This window comes from Notamacropus eugenii, chromosome 1, assembly GCF_028372415.1.
Source record: "Notamacropus eugenii isolate mMacEug1 chromosome 1, mMacEug1.pri_v2, whole genome shotgun sequence".
In the NCBI taxonomy this organism is placed as follows: domain Eukaryota; kingdom Metazoa; phylum Chordata; class Mammalia; order Diprotodontia; family Macropodidae; genus Notamacropus; species Notamacropus eugenii.
Window position 1 is genome coordinate 247,370,105 of NC_092872.1, and position 7,498 is coordinate 247,377,602.

Here is a 7,498-nt window from a genome sequence, read left to right on the forward strand (position 1 = left end):
TTGAGTTCTTAGCAGAATAATGGTCCAACATACTTAGAGTAGAATCCAGGAAAACTACAATTGGAAGAGACCTGAGATTTTGGCTGGTACAACCACATCAAGATAGAAGAAGACATGGAATTTCAGAGAGAAAAAGTTCAGTATTCAAGTGCTGAGGCTTGTTTGGCAGAGAAGGAATTATTTCTTGCTCTTGGACCTTAGAAACTGAACCAGTATTTAGTGATGACCTTTCCTATAATTATTTAAATTTTTTTGTTTCATTTTTTAATTTTTAGTTTTCAACACTCACTTCCATAAGTTTTAAATTATCTTCTCATCCTTCACCCACTCTCTCCTTAAGACTGCAAGTAATCCGATATAGGCCCTACATGGACATTTCTATTGAATATATTTTCATATTAGTCATGTTGTATCGAAGAATTAGAATCAATAGGAAAAACCATGGGAAAGAAACAAAGCCAAAAAGAAAGAAAGAAAGAAAGAAAGAAAGAAAGAAAGAAAGAAAGAAAGAAAGAAAGAAGGAAGGAAGGAAGGAAGGAAGGAAGGAAGGAAGGAAGGAAGGAAGGAAGGAAGGAAGGAAGGAAGGAAGGAAGGAAGGAAGGAAGGAAGGAAGGAAAGGAAGAAAGAAAGAAAGAAAGAAAGAAAGAAAGAAAGAAAGAAAGAAAGAAAGAGAGAGAGAGAGAGAGAAAGAAAGAAAGAAAAATAGTCTCCTTTTCTCTGCATCCAGACTCCACAGTTCTGTCTCTGGATATGCATGGCATTTCCCATTGTGAGTTTTTTAAAAATGTTTCAAGTCCTTGGATTGCTAAAAAGGAGTAAAACTATCAAAGTCAGTCATTGCACACTGTGACTGTTACTTTGTACAAGGCTCTCTTGGTTCTCTTCACTCATCATTAGTTCATATAAATCTTTCCAGGTTTTTCTGAAGTCTGCCTATTCATCAGTCCTTATAGCACAGTAGTATTTCATTACATTCATATACCACAACTTGCTCAGCCATTGCCAAATTGATGGGCATCCCCCCAATTTCCAGTTCTTGGCCACCACAAAAACAGCTGCTAGGAATATTTTTGTACATTTTTTACCTTTCCCATTTTTATGATCTGTTTGGGATACATTTCTGGATCAAAGGACATGGACAATTTAATATTCTTTGGGGCACACTTCCAAATTGCCCTTTAGAATAGTTGGATCATTTCACAACTCCACCAACATTGAATTAGTGTTCTAATTTTCCCACATATTCTCCAACATTTTTCATTTTTCTCTTTTGTCATGTTAGCCAATCTGATAGGTATGATGTGGTACCTCAGAGTTGTTTTGATGTGCATTTCTCTAATCAAGAGTGATTTAGTTCATTTTTTTCACACGACTATGGATACCTTATATAAGATAATGGCCAGTCCCCAACTACAAGCCTTGCTGGGGTGCCTCCCTCTGCATCCCCTCTTGCTGAGGCAATATTCACTCAGTCTTTAGGCTGCACTCCCATGGCATTCCCTTTGATCCCTACTCTTCCTCAGGTATCAGCAGATCTTTCCCCTTGCCAGCCAGATCCCCTGGCCCTGCAGCCTAGTCCAGTTCAGCAGGCATTCCCCAGCCCCTCCCTCACAAGAAGTGGGACTTCCTATCTCCCTCCACAAGCCCCTGTCCCCACTGGGCTGTCTGGGTTGTTTCCCTTGAGAGAGGTGCCTACCCAACCCAGTGGGACAACCAGGGTGCAGTTTCTGTTCTCTCTTTCAGATCTCACCCAGATTAAAGAGAAACTGGGGTGATACTTGGAAGACTCCACTATGTTTACTGAGGGTTTTAGGGACATATCCCTACAATTTGAACTTTCTTGGAAGGATCTGCATGTTCTTTTCTCTGTCTGTTGTACCGTTGAGGAGAAGGGGAGAATTTGGGAACATGCCCAAAAGTTTGGGGATCATATGGCTAGCAATAATCCCATAAAATACCCCCCAGGAACAGCTGCTGTTCCAGGAGTGACCCCAGATGGGACTATCAAAAGAGTAAGAACAGGGGAAAGAGAGACCTTATGGTAATTTGCCTATTAGAAGGCCTAAAAACTGCATTTCAATAACAAGCAAATTTTCAAAAAATTAGGAAAATTACTCAGGGAGAAAAGGAAAACCCTGCCCTTTTTCAAAACCAGCTAGTAGAAGCTATTAAAAAGCATACAAATTTGGATCCTGAGTCCATAGAAGAGGCAGCAATCTTTAGCGTGTATTTTATTAATCATTCTGCTCCAGATATTTGGAGGAAACTGAAGAAATTGGCAATAGGACCCTAAACACTTCAGGCCCAGTTACTGGAGATGACCTTGGGAGTCTTTAACAATAGAGATCTAGCTGCAGCAGAGGAAAGGGAACAAAGAAGAGGGGCCAGGGCCAGGGAGCATGCTCAGTTCTTGGCTGCTGCCTTGGCCAGGAAAAGACCCAGGGAACACTCCTCCAGGGTGCCCCCTTGGAGGAAGGCTGACTACTTGGCAGTGGAAAAACCTGCTTTCGTTGCTACAAGGAGGGTCACTGGTGCAAGGAGTGCCCCTCCAGGGCACTCCTCCCCCCCCCCCCCCCCCCCGAGAGGGCGCCCCAGGAATCAATGCCTTTGGAACTGTGCCCACGTAACCAGGAGGGACACTGAAGGAAAGATTGCCCCTCAGGTTGGAAAAGTGGTGGAGCCACCCCCCAGTACCCTGTCCTCTAGTCTTCTCAAGACTTGGAACAACAGGAAAGCCTGAGTGCTGGCAGTGCTCCCACTTTCTCCACTTTTCTCACCAAGCCCTGGGCAAAAACGAAGGCTGAAGGTAAGGTTACCCACTTTAACATGGCTAAATTCTCTGCTTTAACCAGTCACTCTGGCCCTACCCGTCCCTTGACTCCTCGGGTCATAGGTATTGAAGGGGAAACTAAGGAATATCTCCAGACGTATCCCCTCCCCAACCTGCTTGAGAATCTGTTGTTTAAATACTCCTTCCTTATGCCCTCCTCTGATCCTGCCCTCTTGTTGGGAAGGGACCTGATGGTGAAATTGGGGAGCTAATTTTCTCTAGTTAAACCTCACATCTCCCTTTTGCTGCTGTTCACTATGTCTTCCCCTGTTTGCTTGAGAGCATGGGAGACAGTCAGGCCAAATATTTGGGACACTGGAATTCCAGAGAGAGCTACTTCTGCTACCCCAGTCATTGTTAGTCTCCCAGACTCTAAAGTGCTCCCCCATCTCAGTCAGTATCTGATTAAGACTGAGACCTGGGAAGGACCACAACCGTTAATTGAAAAATTCCTTAAGTATAGAATCTTTGTCCCTTGTCCATCTCCATGCAATCCTGCAGCCCTTCCCACAAAAAAGTCTAATGGAGAATACTTTTTTGCTTCTGAATGTTTCCTGGGTAATCAAGTCCACATCAGCTAACATGGACAGTCTTGCCCCAAGGGATTCAAGATAACCCTCATTTATTTGGCCAGCCTTTGGGAAGGGATCTGAAACTAGCAGGCAGTAGCTCAATTCAGTATGTGCATGATATTCCTATTTGTAGCCCCACTCAGGTGGGTTTTTTGGCTGTTGCCACAGAAGCTCTTAATTTCTTAGGCATTCCAGGCTATAGGGTCTCTTTGAACAAAGTCCAGATAGCATACTAGTCCATAAAGTACCTGGGCCATGAACTCAAACCCACCTCTCTCTCCTTAACCTCTGAGAGAAAAACAACAATCCTGTCTATCCCTGGTCCAGCCACTAAGAAACAAGTTCCAGTGTTTTTAGGCATGACTGGATTTTGTAGACTCTGGATTCCTAATTTTGATTTTATTGCTAAACCGCTTTATGACCCTACTCAGGGCATTGACTCAGACCAGGCTAAAGTTTTTGAGACTCTGAAAACTAATTTCATCACTACCCCATCACTAGACCTTCCCAATCTTGGAAAACCTTTCACTCTGTAGATTGATAAAAGGAGGGGACAGGCTTTGGGAGTCTTAACCCATTCCTTAGGACCTGATCGCAGGCCAGCTGATGTTTTTATTTACTCAAAATATGTTTTCCTTGTTCTACATACCCATGGAGCAATCTGGGAAGAAGGGGATATCTGATAAAAAAAAAATCCCCTATCAAACATGCCCTTCTATGTTTTGGCTTTGCCACAGTCATCTTTAATTCTCTCCAGAGAAATTATCTTTTATGCCAGGGAAATTTTCTCTTCTTTATACTCCTTTTGTACCTGCTTGGTGTGTGTTTGCCTAACCTCCTTGCCAGGTTTGTCTTTTCTAGAGTGCAAGCCATCAACTTCCAGATGACAGCCCATGCTTCATACCAACCTCTGTCTGAATCCAAGGTCTCTAGCCCACTGGACCTGGCACCATCCAAGTTCTGAAGTCTGAACAGGACCCATCAAGGCAGGGACAGCTCTATGCCCCTTGCCAGCAGGAAAAAGTTTCAGAAGCTGAGACCTTCGCCCTTTACCCCAAAAGAATTTGGGTTCAATCTGTTTGAGGGGGGAATGATGAAGTGCAGACTCTGGGAACTTCCTTGAGCTCCCCTGGAATCTCCTCACTTAACCTGGTTTTTCATACTCAAATTGAGCTCCCCTTGTATCTCTTCACAGAACCCGACTTTTCATACCCAAATCTGTGACCATTGTCTGTTATCTCTGGATTTCCCCACCTGCTTCCCACCTAGGAGCTCCCTAGTCTGTCTCGTGATAGCCTCCAGCTGTTTCCAGCCTTTGACACTCCTTGGATTCCCTCCTTAGACTTCTCCTCAAGACCCTTCCTAAACCCCTTCTCCCACCACCCTGGACTACCAGACCACCTCCCCAGATCCCTCCTATACTCTTTTCTGTAATTAAGTTCCATCTTGCCTCCATGCAGCCACTAAGATTCAATCCAGCTCAGACTCTGTCTAGCTGAGATTCTATCTGGCCCGTTTGTGAATACAAGCGTCACAAATGCTTAGGCTCCTTAGGAGACAACCCAGTTTGGCGAATCTTCAATAAACTTTGTTTTCTTTGGCTTTTAAAAAAAAGATAATGGCAATATATCATATAGATAATCATATAGATAATATATCTATCATGATAGCTTATATAACATCATGAAATTCCTCATCATCTCTATTGTTTCAGAATTTTCTAAACCTGATTTCCAAACAAGCAAATGATATACCATATAGATAATATATCATGATAGATAGTTTATATAAGATCATAACTGTAGATGGTTTATGTAAAATCATGCATGTAGTTAAGTCTCTGAGGCACGTATTGAATACATATCTTCCTGACTCTAAGCCTAGCATTCTGTCCATTGTACCACTAGCTGAGGGAAAAAGAACACTTGCCAAATAAAGTATGACAACTTCATAGTACAACAAATGTATCTGCTTTATTAATTGTATGTTTCCAAACAATACACAATATTTTCAAAATTACAACTGTGGATAATGGTATTATATCTCACATCACTATTATCTCATTATATTATGTATTTAACTATCTGGCTAGAACTGTGTGGAGCATGTAAAGATTAGTTTCGTGTGTAAAATATTATATTTGGATTTCCAAATAGGAGAAAAATCCCTTTAAATCATAAAAGAGAGAGAAGGAGAACGAATGAGAGAGAGAGAGTAGAAGTGAATGAACAAGAGAGAGAATGAGGACAGACTATGCATAGAACAATATTTACTCAGCACCTTCTGTGGACATAGTACATTGCTAAGGACTAAGGGGATCATAAAAGATAATGTAAGCCCTGCTCTCTGCATGGCAGAAGCTTATAATATATTTAGGGAACTGGAGAAAGTTGTTAAATCTCTCATAAAATCTGCTTTTTCTCTCATAAAATGGGTAATACTGATGATATTGCCTATTTCCCCAGGTGATTAAGTTAAAAAGATTTTGAAATGTGAAAATAATTATGGGAAAGCCAGTAGACCATGAACTTCAGGAAGGAATGAGATATCTTAACATAACCTTTTGATTTAATCACACACACTATATATGTATATATACATATATATATGTATATGTACATGTATATGTATGTATATATGATGTATAAGTACACATATTTGTGAATATATATATATACGTATGTATATCATATCTGCAATATAATAATATACACATGATGAGATGGATTGGAAATATAAGTAATGTGCAACCAAGTAACTGAAGGCTTAGAGTCTAAGTGTATATAGAAGAAAACTGATTCATATGTAGAGATGCCAGAATGATGAAGCAAGAGAACCTAATGGAAAATGAGAGTATTAATATGGATTAATTCTTGATTTAACCTTTAGACATCAGATTACGCAATGAGTTTATGGGGAAGCTTTAACATTCTTTATGCTTGTGTTCTCATTGTGAAAGATAATCCATATGGACAACTACTCACAGGTGACAGAATTCATCCTCCAGTGTTTCTCAGAACACCCCAAACTCTGGATTCCATTATTTGACTGTTTCCTTTCCTTGTATGCGGTGGCCCTCTCAGGCAATGTCCTGATCATCACAGCTGTCACACTCAACTCAAGCCTCCACAGCTCCACGCATTTTTTTTTTTGTTAACCTTGGCTACAATGGACATTGTCTGTACCTCCTCCATTCTGCCAAAGTGCTGGAGTGACTGATCCCAGTGGAGAACAACATTTCCTATGGGGGCTGCGTGATCTAGCTCTACTTCCTTAGTTGGTCTGCATCATCAGAACTGTTTCTTTTAACAGTCATGGCTTATGACTGTTATATGACCATCAGTCACCCACTGCATTACAGCACTATGATGAACAAGATGCTCTGCAATGTATTGGCAGCTGGCTTATGGCTCACCTGTGCCTTCATTTCTTCTATACGTACTGATCTGATGACATGACAGTCCTTCTGTTGACCCAACATAACCACTCATTGCTTCTGTGAGATTCCTCCTGTCTCGCTGTTCTCCTGTACTTCTACTTATATTAACAGTATCATGACTTTCTTAGCAGATGCCTTCTGTGGTTTTATAAATTTTCCTCTGACTTTGGTGTCCTGTGGGTTCATTATCTCTAGCATTCTGAAAATTTAGATATCAGAAGGAAAGAAGAAAGCATTCTCTACCTGTTCATCTCATCTTCTTGTGTTGTCTATGTACTACACAGCTGTTTTCTATGCTTATGTAAGTCCTATTTGTAGCTATAATCAAGAGAGGGATAAACTGGCTGGTTTCTTGTATACTATGTTGAGCCCAACTTTGAATCCTCTGATGTATTCTCTAAGGAACAAAGAGGTCAAAATGGCTCTTGGGAAGCTCCTCTCATCCTTTAGAAATTAAGTAGGAATTTTCAAGCCTCTTCATACAGGGTAAAGGTGTGATATTAGCCCATTTATGCCTGTAGTTGAGAAAATGCAACTGTTTTAATAAAATTACTGATAATATCATTTGATGCTTACCATTATCATATATGTTTGGGGTTAGAAGTCTTAGATTTATGGGCTTATTTATTTTCTTTAAAGCAGTATTTCAACTTGAAA

At 40.9% G+C, this 7,498-nt stretch overlaps 1 pseudogene; it reads left to right on the forward strand.

The window, feature by feature from the left end:
• The first annotated feature begins 6,370 nt into the window (after positions 1-6,370).
• On the forward strand, positions 6,371-7,298 carry LOC140524888 (olfactory receptor 13A1-like; annotated as a pseudogene).
• The last annotated feature ends 200 nt before the right edge of the window (positions 7,299-7,498 follow it).